At 43.1% G+C, this 14436-nt stretch overlaps 1 protein-coding gene across 5 annotated transcripts in view; it reads right to left on the minus strand.

Moving 5' to 3' along the window:
- The window catches only part of PEAK1 (pseudopodium enriched atypical kinase 1), a 278957-nt gene that overhangs the window by 215414 nt on the left and 49107 nt on the right, over nt 1–14436 (minus strand). For 4 of the 5 annotated variants that reach the window (XM_027840535.1, XM_027840537.1, XM_027840538.1 and 1 more), the window contains exon 2: nt 10549–10620. The gene's annotated coding sequence lies outside the window, so the exon portion shown is untranslated. The remainder of the gene's footprint in view (nt 1–10548; nt 10621–14436) is intronic. The other variant, XM_027840539.1, reaches the window with a different exon arrangement.

Raw genomic sequence — 14436 nt, forward strand, 5'->3', positions numbered from 1 at the left:
AGAGAACGCTAATACACAATGGAGGAATTCAGAACTGTCACTATAATTCAGCCATTGTGATCATTTTTAGATACTTTGGTTGTTGATGGGAGGAAGTGGCTTCACTATTTTGTTAATCAGTCATTGTTCAAGCCACACCCAAGGGGTCAGAGTGCAGGTTCACATTTCATAGAGCCCATTCTTTGGCTTTTGTAGTTGTCTGAAAAGTGAACACAGGGCAGTAATTCAGATAAATTCACCTGCCTTAGAATATTCTCATGGCAGAATATAAGAAGGAAAAGTGGATTCTGGAATTTTCCAGAAGCCATTCCACTAAGATGGTCATCTTCAATAGTGGGAAAAAACATTAGCCTTGAAGTCAGGGAGTCAGGGTTTTGAGACATGGCTGGTTCTGTCACTTCTCAAAGAAAGGAAGGGCAGGAATTCTGTCAACTAGAGACAAGGGGGTGCCATTTCTATTCCTGGCAAAACTCTGTAACACATTAATGAAGCCAAGACATGAGATGAAGGAAAAGCTAGCCTAGGGAGCTGGTTATGGCAAAGTCATCTCCTTTGCTTTTTGGACACGGTAAATGCACTAACAGCCTGGGAGAAGGCCTCAAGGTGCCTATTAAAGGTGCCATGATGTACCTGTCAAAAAGATGGATAAATACAAGCCTGATGAGGGGATAGAGAGGGGCATTTGGGGTGGCTAAATGAATTCTAGGACCCCCAAAGTAGACATTAATATCCACTTGGAGGGAGAACTCTAGTGTAGCATCTGTCTCAGCGATCTGCCCTTGACCTTGCTTGGGTCACTACTTTTATCAGTGACCTGAAAGCTCTAATGGCAAGCTTATCTGACACAAAGGTGGTAGGGATAGCCAATACATCAGTAGGAGAAGGACAGGGACTCTGACAGGTAACTTCAACGATGTAGAGAACTCTCCAGGTGAGGAAGCTCCTTCTACTAATTTAAATGACCACCTTAGCTGTAATAGTTAGACTCAGAGAGCTGCCAGAGGATTGGGATGTGAAGTGATATGCCCAGGGTACCCAGCCATGATGTGTCAGAGGCAGAATGGGAACCCACATCTTTGTGACCAAGGCCAACTTCCATCTGTGACAGCACACTACCGCTTACACTCCTAGGCTGAATCACCTAAGTTGAAGTTTAATAACAATAAGTCATTTGAAAAATGCAGGATGCTCAACCACAACTGCTCTGAGATAAAGGCCTAGGGCCTTCTTCAGGCTCGTTGGGGTTGGGCACCTCCTCAGTGCATCAGGGTTGTGACGGATGTAAGTGCTCACTCCTCTACCACTGCCAGTGCAAATGCACAAAGGAGTGGCTGCGAAGGACTAAGGGGAAGGCTGTTCTCTATCTGCCACCAGTGGCCATGGCCACCAAATGGCCAGTCTCCTGGTCGTGAGTCTCTTTCTACTTAGCCGGGCTGGTCCATTTGCTGGGACTGTCCTTGAAGCCTCAGAAGCACATGAGAGCTGATGTTCTGCCGGCGTAGTCTTAGAGAACCAGGGACACCTCGAAGCCATGATGAGGCAACACACAGAGTATGGCTTTGGGAAGGCATGGAAGATGTGACAGCTATGAGAGATAACTCTGTCCAGGGCTGTGTTAAGAATTAGGAAGCAATGGTTTGGTGAAACTGCCCTGGGCAGCTCTGGGTACCATGTTTTAGGAAAAACAGAAACAACTTGAAGAGTACAGAGAAGAGGGCCACGAGGGTGGCAAAAAAACTGAAGAACACTCTGTGTGCAAGGGCAAGCAGGAGCTAGGGAAGCTTCCAATGGAGGGAGGGACAGGAGGTATCCCAGGTGGATGAGGGATTACACTTGTTCTGTTTCATCCAAAGGAAGAAGGGAGGGAGGGAATAAGCATTTATATAATATCTACTATGGGCCAGGCCCTGTGCTAAGTGCTTTACAAATATTATCTCATTTGATTCTCACCACAAGCTTGCAAGGCAGGTGCTGTTAACTCATCCCCATTTTACAGTTGAGAACACTGAGGAAGACAGAGGTTAAGAGGCTAAACCAGGGTCACATGGCTAGTAAGTGTCTGAGGCCAGATTTGAATTCAGGTCTTCCTGATTCCAGCCCCAGAACTCTAACCTCTCTGCCACCTAGCTGCCAAAACTAGGCACAGAATTCGGGGTGGTGTTCATTGAGAGGCAGACTTGGACTTGAGGAAAGGGAAAGCTTCTAACAATTAGAACCAGCCCACAAAGGAACGGACTGCCTTAACAGTACTGGGTTCTCCTTCATGGAAGGTCTACAAGCAGAAGCTATGGTGCTGGGACCACCTGGACTGGTGGCCTCCAAAGTTCCTGCTACCTCAGATAGTGTCCATCTGGCCTGGGCCACCCTGCAGAACAAAGGCCAGTAGCCCGGCAGAAGTGAAGTTACGGAAGCCGTCCAGCAATGACGCTGGCTGCCCAATGAGGGAAGAACAAGAAAAGGATGGAAACCACAGCCTTCTCGCTTGCTCTGGAGAGGGAGGAGCCAAGGGCAGGGGAGAGAAAGAAAAATGAGCATGATTGCTGTCCCAACTGTTTCATCTGCTTTTCAGCGATAACACTGGGGATGCAACTGGCTTTCCCTAGCTTTAGTAATGAATTTAGGAACCATCTGAAATAGCAAAATGACCCATGTGCTGATAAAGTAGGAACTCAGAGGCAGCCTATGGATGGGAACAGGAAAAGGTAGACCGGAAACGTGTTTCAGGTTACAAGAAGTCATTTAGCTCCTTGAGTTTAGATGTGTCATACGAGATAATGGCAAAGTGCAGAGAGCACTGAATTGAGGGCACAAGTGACCTTGTGAAGTCACTGTCCCACTCTGGGCTTTACCTTCTTCATCTATAAAATGAAGGGATTACAGCGGCTGAACTCTAAGGTGATATCAGCTCTGTATTAATGTTCCTATTTCCTTTAAAGTGTGTTCTGGATCTGAACCTAATGATCTGTGAATTGGGAGGAAAAATGCAAACTGTGGGAATATCCAAGCAATCTCTCTGAGAGGGTGAATCAGACTGTTTTAACAGAAATTTCTGAAATGTTTAATAACAAATGAATGGAACACTATTCATTAGTTACCATGCCTTTCCTCATTTATGAAACAACTTGACTAGGATTAGAACATCTAGAAAATTTCAAAGGTGTAAGACGACACCAAGCCTAAAGTCTTTGTTTTATTGATGCAGAAACTGAGGCCCACAGATGCTAAGAGCCTTAAACAACAGAACTGAGATTTGAAACAAGGTCTTCTGAATCCAAATCAGAAGCAGAAATGCTCCTATTAAATGCTTCCTGTATTACATAGGATCCATGTGTGTGTATGGAACAGAGGAGTGGCATAAAGAATAGAAGAGGCAGTGAAAGACAGGAAAGAAAGGTCAGCTAGTCATGGAGTGAAAACAAGGTGTAGAGCACAAACAGGAATCCCACAGGATGAGATTTGGACCTCATCCTGTGGACAGGTAAGAAGAGAGAAGGGAGGACCCACAAGGCTTGTAGGATACAAGGAACCCACTCTTCTGACTCTAAAATAGGAGTGAACAAATTCCTAATACTAAGCATTTGTAGATACACCCACACACCCATTCACACCCACACCCCTTATATGCATCTGACAATATTTCTTTGAAAATTCAAGACTTTAACACCAAATTGAGAACTGCTCTGAAGTCTATAGCTGCTTCTTTTTAATGTTTCAAAATATTTTGTCCAAAGAGAGGCAAGTTAGAGTCAAGATCCATAGCTTAAAACTACAGGAATAGACGTGCCCAGTGGATGTTAATAGGCTGGGCAGAGAGAGAAGGAACAACGTCTAGCCAAGAGCAAATATTAGTTATACACCAAGAAACACCAGCATGGAAAGCTGTTCTTGTTAGTGTAAGGAGACGGAAAGACTCACTGAACAAACACTATGGTAAGTAAGCATCTGTTAGCTAATGACAAAGAAAGATGGGGACCCTTGGAGGCCCATTCTCAAGTCCTGCTACATGCACTGAGACAGCCACCACCAGCACAGCTGCTCGATGTCAACATACCATCCTAATGAGAACAAAAGCCACTGAACCTTGACCCAAACTTCCCGGCACTGAAAGGGCGCCCTCTTCCCAAGTGCCTAGCATCTTTTCTCATTCACCACTGTCTCTGAGGACATCCTCTTGCCCTCCCATTAACGCTGGCTCCAGGGTGTTCATTTAAGTCCTAACTCACCCCCTTCAAATGTCTCCTCCCCCTTTTCTGTTACCTGTCCTCTCCCAACGACCACCAGCTGCCACTGCTGCCGCTTCAACTATTAACAACTAACATTTATATAAGCTCTTTAAAGTTGACAAAGTACCTCCTTACAGCAACCCTGGAGAAACGGAGTGGGAATGCTGCTGTCTCCACTTGACATGTGAGGACACTGATACGGTCACACAGTCCCCAAGTCCTGGCGTCTCTTGGGCCCAAGTTCAGCCCTTTTCTCAGCCCTGACTGACCTGTTCAAAACAAGCAACTGCACAAGTTCCCTCTCCAGTCATTAGCAACTTGAACAAGGCTGGCGTTTTCTGGTTTTGCTTTTTTTTTAAGGAAAATTTCATACATATGCATCTCTCCTAAACCTGGTGCACTCACACGCTTTTGAATATCTGTCAAAGGAAAACAAATGTTTCTTGTCATATATTCAGTTTGTAAATATAGAGCAGAAAAAGCAAAATAATGCATCACCTTTATTGTTCCATTTGTAGGAAAAGGAAGTAATATTAACTAGGGAAATGGTTAATATTTATTTCTTCTGTTACCCAGTAGGGCCTTGGAGGGAAACAGCAGAATGTAAAGGCAAGAGTAGTTACCATATCATCAGGCACACTACTGGAGTTTAAACACTGTGTTCAACTGAGAGTGATGGGAATTTTTAGAACTCAGCCAACTATACCACGGTGGAGAGTTTTGAAAAAAGGGGGGGAGGGGTGGTGGAACAGAGTCAGAATCCAAAATTGAATCCTGGTACTACAAGAAGGTAGTGTGACCAGATCCCAGAGGACACAGAGGGGCAAAGGGGTGAGGAAACAGGCAGGAAGGGGCCAGGTTGTGAAGGATCTGAAATGCCAAACAGACAATCTGATATTTGATACTCGAAAGAGGAACCACTAAGGGTTCTCTGTCCTGTATGGCAGGAGTTCCCAGTGGACTTGTCTTGGCTCTCAGACATTTCACACATGTATCAATGGCTTGGAGAAAGGAACCTCACACTCCCTAGTGATACTGAACAGGGTGGCTTAGTTAATACACTGGATGATAGGACAGAATTTGGGGCAGATGTAATAGGATAAAACTAAATAGGGCTAAATGCAAAGTCACCCCCTTGGGCCCTAACATCAACCTCAGAGTAGCTCTGGCCAGTACATTGTCTGACAACAGAGGATCTGGAAGACTATAAACCAAAAATGAGTCCATAGTATGTGTGGTAGCCAAAAAAGGTCATGCTACTTAAGAGAAACAGTGTGCTCAGAAACAGAGAGGGACCAGAGGTCCTGGGTTCAAATACCTCCTCTGAAGCTACCTGCTATGACCCTTGAGCAAATCACTTAAACCTTCAAGTGCAAAAATGGGAGGTTAGGAAAGGTAAGTGGACTGGATGGCGTCGGAGGTCCATTACAGCTCCAGTTGTCTCGTCCTATTACTGTAAGGATTGTATTCATTTCTGGGATCCCATCAAGGGCAAACCTGTTCAGGTATGGGCAGGATGCACTGATCCTCACTAAAGCCACTTCCAGCTCTACGACCCTCAGAACGACCAACAATTTGACTTAAATTCCCAAGTTGTTCTTGCTAAAGAAAAGTCGCAATGAGAAAAAAGTGAGAAGAAAACAAGAGCAAACCCAGATTGCTGGAGATGGAAGCCGACTCAGAAACCATGCACACAGCTGCCAAAGTAATTTCCCCAAGACACAGGTTTGCCGCCATGCCGTTTTTTCAGGACCACTGCTTTTCTCTCCTCTGGGGTTTAAAGCCCCCCCCCCCCCAAATTAGCTCCTTCTTTCCAGACTGCCTGATCACATAGAACATCCTCCTCCTCTTGGCCACATTGCAGCCAAGCTGACCCATTACCGATCCCCAAACTCCAATTTTTCTTGGTCATTTCTGATCCTTCTACAGGCTATTCTATCTCCTCTGGAAAGCTCGCTTCTTTGCCTCTTCCTGTTTGAAACCCTCGATGCCTTTAAGGCTCTGCTCAGACACCATGAAATCTTTCTGGATGTCCCCAGGGAGCAGGCTTCCTCTCTCTCTCCTCATATTATCTTGTATTGGCTTCTCTGTGTACATAGGAGTGACCAATGAAACACACATTCCTTAAGGGCAGGAGCTCTGGCATTCTTGTCTTGTAGTGGCTGCATCTTGCAAAGTGCTTTACACCAAAACAAGCATTTAAGAACTACTTGCTTAACTACAGTCTGCCTCAATGCCTTTATTTTAGAGTCTTCCTGAGGCTCAGAGGCAAGGTGGTTTGCCTGTGATATGAAGTCCAGAGTTCCTGTCTCCTCATTCGGAAATGCTCCTTCAAGACCAACGCCAGAGTCCTGGATCAGTTTCTCAAAAAACCACCAGGAAAGAACGCTGCCTTCTCCAAAGCATCCCCAGAGATGCCCAGGAAAACACAGGCCTACTTGCTGTCCCTCTTCCACGATACTCCATCTCCCACATTCATGACTTTGCAGCCACTGTCCCCCCTCAACTACTTCTAGTGTCTTTCAAGATTCAGCTCAAATCCCACCTTCTACAGGGGGCCTTTCCCAGGCCCCCAGCCCCACTCCACTGCTGACACCTTCCTTCTAAGATCACCTTCCACTGACACTATTTACACTGTTTTTGCATGTTCTCTCCCCCATGAGAATGTGAACTACTTAAAGGTAAAAACCAAGTTCTAGCCTTTCTTTGGATCCCCCATGCTTGGCACAGAGCCTGGCACATAATAGGCACTTCACAGATGCTTGCTGGCTTGACCAGACTTACTGATTGTCAGAAGCAATTCATGTTTTGGTTAGTTTTGCTGAAGTTTTGCTTAGGTTTTTCTTTCTTTTTTTAATTCTTTGTTACAAGGGATGGCTCCCTGAGTGAAGAGGCATATTTAATATTGAAGGGGATATAAAAATGAAAGATTTTTTTAAAAAGATTTTAAAAAGCCAGTTCTTTCCATTTACAATTCTCAAAATTTCCACTTCTGTGCTTGTTTCGGAAGTATTTGTTTTTCTAGTTTTTAAAAATCACATGTTAAGCTCATTTTTTTCTGTTTAACTTTGGTTAGAGTGCTCAGACATAAATTTTCTTCTAAGGATTGCTATATCCACAACCACAGATGCTGGTATACATATATAGAAAAAAAATTTACATATATAGTAAAATACATATATAGTAAAAAAATTTACATATATAGTAAAATACATATATAGTAAAAAAATAACTCCATAATTTTCTAAAAATAACCCGGCCCACTCTCCTCCTTCTCTCTGGCCCAGAAATATATACTACTAGAAACTTCTATAGGCTATTCATACAAATACATACCAAAATCTGAGCAAGAGACCTTCATTTACTTGATCTTTCTCGTGCAGATGGACAGGCCAAAATCTTTTAAGTGATTATAGATCTTTCCCAGGAAGCTCTGGAATGTTCTGGAGTTTGATGCAAGCAGCAGCATCTCACCTCCAAAGAGGAACACGCAGAGGACATTGTCATCCACAGGGAAATCCCTCAAGCTAGACTCTGCCCTGGAACTCAACCATCACAGGAGTGAATACCTCACCTGGCCCGGGATTATTACCAGAGGGTCACAAAGCAGCGTTATTTCTGTTGTTTTATCTTATGAGGAATCTGACATATGGCTGAGAGTCCTCTTGTACGACAGCCTGCATGGAAGCATTCTGTTCGAGTTCCACAATCAATAAATAATAAGCACGTGGATCTTGTGTTTTCTACTCACTCTTTCACTTGATTGTGAAGTGGTAAAGATAAGGTCCTTTTTTTTTTTTTTTTTTAAAAACCAAAGAGCTGCATGTCCCCTATTAATACCCTCACTGAGGATGGCCTCAATTCATGCAGAGCAGACTCTCACAAAGACTTCGTAGAGACAGGACAATGTGAACACATGCTGGTAGTTACTGATTGTCTTCTGGTCACCATTTTTGGTATGGAATTCCAAGGCCTTTTTCAGCCTTTGGTATCTTCTCCTTCTACAGATACCTCAGCTCTCAGTCCCTCAACACCCTCACACTGCATCACCTCTAGAATGGCTCCCCTCCATCTACACTTGGTCTAATGTGATGGTTTCTGTCATCTCTGCTTCAAGGAGCATATCCAGGCCAGGGAAGTGAATCAGTAAGTCAGCAAGCATTTATTAAGTGTTTACTGCATATCAAGCACTGTGCTAAGCATTGGAGATACAAAGAAAGGCAAAAACAGTGCCTGCCCTCAAAAGATCCCATTTTAAAAGTGGGGAGACAATATGAGTATAACTAAGTACATACGTATGGGAGACAGTGAGGAAATGGAAGGTGATTTCAGAAGGAAGGGCATCAGCAGCTGAGGGGACTGGGAAAAGCCTCCGGCAGGAGGTGAGACTTGAGGGAAGCCAGGGGAAGCTGGAGATGCCCAATGCTGGCCTCTCCCAATCTCAGCGAGGGCTACCCTAAACTTGAGCCCCAGAAGGGGATAGGGGCAAAGCAGGTGCCACTGAGTAACACCCTTGAACCTCAGCAGAAGCAGCAGCAATGGCCAGCTCCCACATCTAGGCAGCTTAACATCTCTATGCAGATGACGCTCAGATCGGATCTAGGTATCCAGCCTCAATTCTACATTACCAGCTCTCTAATGCAACGCTTCTTAAACTGTGGGTCGAGTTGAGACCCCATATGGGGTTGCGAAAAACCTGGCAACAGTAGAAGATTTCTGAACATGCAACAGTCAAAAATTAATTAAAAATCAAACGTGTAATGAATCCGAGGTGTTTCTGGCAGCCTGTTGCATTCGCTGCAGCCTAGGTTCTGAACACAGGTGCACTTTGCACCACACACACCCTCAGACCACGCAACTCAATGAACTGCCAAACAGGAAAAGGGATATCGAGCAGAAGAAGTTTAAGATGCCCTGCTCTAATGGACATTTCCAAAAAAGAATTTAGTATCTTTCCCTCCTAGCCCTCTGATCTTCTAAAATTGTACTGCGGAGGGCACTACCATCCTTTGAATCACGTCGGTTTGCAACTTTACTATCACCCTTGATTACTTACTTCCTCTTATCCCACTGATGCCATCAGTTGCCAAATCTTGTCATCTATACCTCTACATCTCCTGAACGTGTCCTTTCTTAGCATTCATACAGCCACCACTGTAGTTCAGACCTTCATCATCTCCAGCCTAGGCTATTACAACATCCTCCTGACTCCAGCTTCTCTTCCTCAGATAGACATGATGTTCCCACAGCACAGCTCTGGCCACGCAGGTCGAACCGTGTTCCCTTGTCTCTCCCTTCTATTCAACAGATTCTAGGGGCTCCCTACAACTGGGGTCTGGGATCAAATACAAACTCCTCTGTTTCACATTTTAAAACTCGTCACACTCAGTCCTCTTCCTAACTTCCTGTTTGCCTTACATATAACTTCTGGTCATATGGGCCCTACTATTCCTCACCCATGACGCTCCAATTTCCGTGCCTTTGCCCTGGCCATCCCCCAGCTGAAAGGCTCTCCTCCTCACCTCCATCTCTGAGAATACCTGGTTTCCCTGGAGATGCCACTCAAGGGCCACATTCCACAGAAGACCTTTCCTAGTCTCCCCAGGGCTAGTGCCTTCCCTTCCATCCAAGGTCACTTTAGGCCTTGTATGTATGTATGTATATACACATGTAATATATCCATATATGTGTGTATATATACACATACACAAATACACACACATATACAGGAGCAAACTATGTACATACATACATATATATTTCTGGGCGTGTGTGTGTGTGTGTGTGTGTGTGTGTGTGCGTGCATGTATCTCCCCCGTTAGAATGGAAGCTCCTTGAAGGCAGCGATTATTTTACTTTTGTCTTTGCTTCTCCAGGGCTTAGCATAGTGCCTGGCGTACAGTAAATGCTTAATAAACGTTTGATTTGAGTCTTCCCATAATACCATGGGACCTCTATTTCAGTTAGTACTGCATTAAGTTGTTTTGAATCATTTGACATCAACGAATATTCTAGAAATCATCTGCAGGCTATTTTCCATAAGGGTCTCTTGCTAGTGAGGTGCAACACAGGCTAAGAACTTGTTGGTTTATGTATGTTGTCCCACGGAGAGGAAATAAGTATATTCCTCACTCCTCAAAACGAAGCACTCTATACTATAGTAAGATATTTTCCCTCTCTTTCAAATAAACCAATTCTATAGCTACTTAACTCCTCTTAGAGCTCAGAAAAAGAATTCAGACAGTTTCAGCAGCTTTAACTATATCAGCAACAATTCCCTCTCTTCTCAGCTGGCGCCTTAAAGGGGTGAAGCATCAGAAAATACCTTACGTTGGTGTTCTATACGAATCCAAGATGGAAAGATGCCCAGCATACCAGGACTAGTGTTGGCAGCTACCTGAAACAAAATAGAAAAGACAATCATTGGTACATGTCAGTCCAAAATGGGCTTTCATTTCCCACCTAGCTAAGGCTGCACTCCTTCACCATCACGCTTCAGAAACCTCAACAAGGCAAGATCTGGTCAGCCCTGGTCTTCCCACCTCATCAGCATCTCCTGTCCTGGGGTCCCTCCCTTTGACTGGAGAGAGCAGAGAGGGAGAGCCCCTATCAGAATCTCCATTTAAGGAGCAACGCCCCACCCTACCAGTCATCTTTTCATCTTCCACCCAACGGAGACTGTATTCCTCTGGGGTTTGTCATCATGAGCCCTCTACATTTCCCTTTCTCCTCTTTTCACCTGCCTTCTGTGTATTATCTTCTCTCATTAGATTATAAGCTTCCTGAGGGCAGAGACTGTCTTTTTTGGGGGGGCAGGGGAGTTTCTAGGGCTTAATAAGTGTCTGGAACTAAGCAAACATTTAATAAATGCTCAAAGAGTCATGATTCTCCACTAAGTCACAGTGAGTTCATCCTCCATTCTCCTACTTAATAAACTCCAGGAGCTCCCTCTTGCCTGGAGGATAAAATATCTGTTTGGCTTTTCAAGTTGTTCACAACTTGGCCCCACCCTATTATTCCAGCCTCATTATGTGTTACTTCACTTCCCATATTCTGCCTAGCCAAATTGGCCTTCTCTCAGTTCTCAACCCTTAGCATTCAATCACCCACCTCCTCTGCCTTAACTATGGCCATCCCCCATGACAGGAAAAGTCTTCCTTCCTCACCTCTTGTCTCATAGAGCTCCTTTTCCCCTTCAAGGCTCAACTCAAGCCCTACCTTCCACAGAAAGGCTTTCCTGACACCCTCAACTCCTAGTACACTCTCTTTCTAATTGCCTAAACATAGTTTATTTTGAATTTGTTCTGTGTATATATTGATATATGTATATACATATATATGTACACATGCTATTTCACCCAATAAAGAATAAGCTCCTTCAGAGCAGGATTTTTTTCATTTTTTATATCTGTAACCCCAGAAACTAGTACCGTGTCTAGAATACAGGGGAATTCAACAAATGTTTGCTGACTGTGGTTAAAATAAAATCTACTTAGCTAGGCTGATCCTTTGATGACAGATACACACTCCAAGTCTTTTCTACACAGTAAACTTAAGTTCCACTAATATAGCTTTCTAGATCTCAGAATCACCTCCACACAGCAATGAGGTCTTAAAATATGTCAGGAGATGTTTGATTACACACAAAAATTATGAAGACATTTATATATTTGAGTGTATGCCATTTGACACTCAAAACAGGCCTATGAGGTAGGTAGTATAATTATTATTATTCTCAGTTTACAGATGGGGAAAATGAGGCAAAGGAAAAGTGACTTCTCTAACTTCAAACAGCTGAGTGGCAGAGCTGAACTTAAACATATGTCTCCTGACATCAAAACCAATACTCTTTGCTTTAGCCATAAGGAAAACAATAGAATACTAAGAAATCATTTTGTTTCTTAACCTGAATTTCTTTATTAGAAAGCCAGAAAATTTCAGGAATTACAGATTTTTGCCATATATGTATCTGGAAGTACTCAGGTAGGGAGAAGGACTCAATATTTTTTAGCAACTATTTTCCCATTATAAAAATTATTCAATCTATGCCAACAGCAATACTAACATTAAAATAATAGAAAAATCAGCGGGGGAAGGGGGGGAGTTAGTAGTTGAATTTTTAAAAAATAATTTTATATTAAAAAATGTTTAAATGGAAAATAAGGATCACCAAATTTCAGGATGGAGACAGAAAAAGGTGGTCTTGTAGGAACCAATACTGTTAAAACACACGGGAATCTGGTAAAGTGGAAAAAATCAGTGCCTCTGGAGACTCAAATCCCACTTCTGACACCAAAAGCCTGGGTGACCTTGGCCAAGAAGCTTCATCACACTGGGACCTCATTTTTTCACCAAAAAAGTACTGAAGGTTGGATCAGAGCTCCCTGGAGGGCCTTTCCAACTTTAGATCTTTGATTCCAGGCTCCTTTCACCCCTCCCCTGAAATGTGAGACTTCTACAGCAAGCCCAGCTGTTATAGTCAACAAAGAAATTCATGCAAACCAATAATTCACAAGATCATTAATGACAGAAACATCATAGGAAAAAAAAATCTCCTGATTATTAATCAGCATTTACATCCATTTACTGTTTCAATAAGAACCTTACACAAATGATATTTCTCTTTCAATCTTGTGAAACAAATTAACAGTATTTTTTAAAGTATGAAGATGGTAGAAAGGACCTGACAAATCATCTTTTGGCCTTTTATTAAAGGGTTAGGGTTAGACACCAGAATTTGCAGCATCTAACAAAACAAATGGTTTTGCTTCAATAGTCAGACCTTCAAGAAAAACTCCATTTCATTCATTCATTAATGACAAAGCATGATAAGAGTGGGAAGAGAGCCAGCTTGGGAATCAGGAAGACCTACTGACACATACCGAGTAACCTCTCAGTGCTCTAAAGCAAGAGGTTTTTTGTTTTTGTTTTTGGTTAGGCAATTGGGGTTAAGTGATTTGCCCAGGGTCACACAGCTAGTAAGTGTCTAAGGCTGGATTTGAACTCAGGTCCTCCTGACTCCAGAGCCAGTGCTCTATCTACTGCGCCACCTAGCTGCCCCAAGGTAAGAGGTAAAAATGCATTGTTGGAGGGAGTATATTTAGCTAGGAATTCCTTCCCTATGACAACTCTGGCTATATGAAGACAACCACAATATCCAGGGCTAAGGAAAGGAGAGTATTCCTACATTGTCCTAATCAAATCACACAGAGAACACAGGGTTCCAGTTTACCACACCAAATTTTAGGAAGGATGCTGATAAACTGGCAAGAAATTTATCCTAGGACAACCAGGATAATGAGGGGTTTTAAAACATTGTCATAGTAAGGTTGGTTGAAGGAACTGAGGATGCTTAGGCTGAAGAAGGAAAGGTAGGGAGGACACGATGTCTGTCCTCAAGTTACCTGAAGAAGGGGTTATATTTGTCTTACTTGGGCCAAGAGAACAGAAGTAGGAAGAAAGGATGGAAGAGGAAGATGTAGATTCATATTTGACGTAAGGAGAAATTTCCTGACAATGTAAACTATGCAAAAGAATAACACCTAGTGGGCTTCCCCTCACTAGAAGCCTTTCCAGCAAAGGTTGTATGGCCACTAATGCATACAGCAGCAGTTCTCACACTTTCTGGCTTCAGCCCTTTATATTCACCTATGTTCTTCCCACCTACCTACCCCGTCCCCCACCTCAACTAGTAAAAGGAAATAAGAAAAACAAAATCCTTTTAATAAATTAAGTAAAACAAGCAAAATAAATTCCCATACTGGCCATGTCCAAAAACATGTTTCATTCTGCTTATTTCGTCTATCACATTTTTCACCACGAGTACTCTGGAATCATGGTTGATCATGCATCCATCAGATTCTATAAGCCTATCAAAGTTAACAACAATGTTTTAAATAAATATCACCACACCAAATACTCCTAATTTCTAGACTATACGGAAAGAAAAGCTTTCACGCTATAAAGACCACATGAGGAAGCCTTTGCAATATACTGAGATCACCTGGATAGGAGGAGGAGATAGATATAGAGTTTGAGAAACAAGTTACAAAGTCTGACACAGTGGCATGACATAGTAGCAATTCACAATTATCCAAACTTCTGATAATTTATTCCTTCAAATAGTGGAGGAACCCACAAGGAACAGGAATTATAGGGTACATGTCAGACTATGCCTGAATTCTCTCTCTTTCTATATCACAGATGGAATAGC

This window comes from Vombatus ursinus, unplaced genomic scaffold (assembly GCF_900497805.2).
Source record: "Vombatus ursinus unplaced genomic scaffold, bare-nosed wombat genome assembly UNPS02014847.1, whole genome shotgun sequence".
NCBI classification, from domain to species: domain Eukaryota; kingdom Metazoa; phylum Chordata; class Mammalia; order Diprotodontia; family Vombatidae; genus Vombatus; species Vombatus ursinus.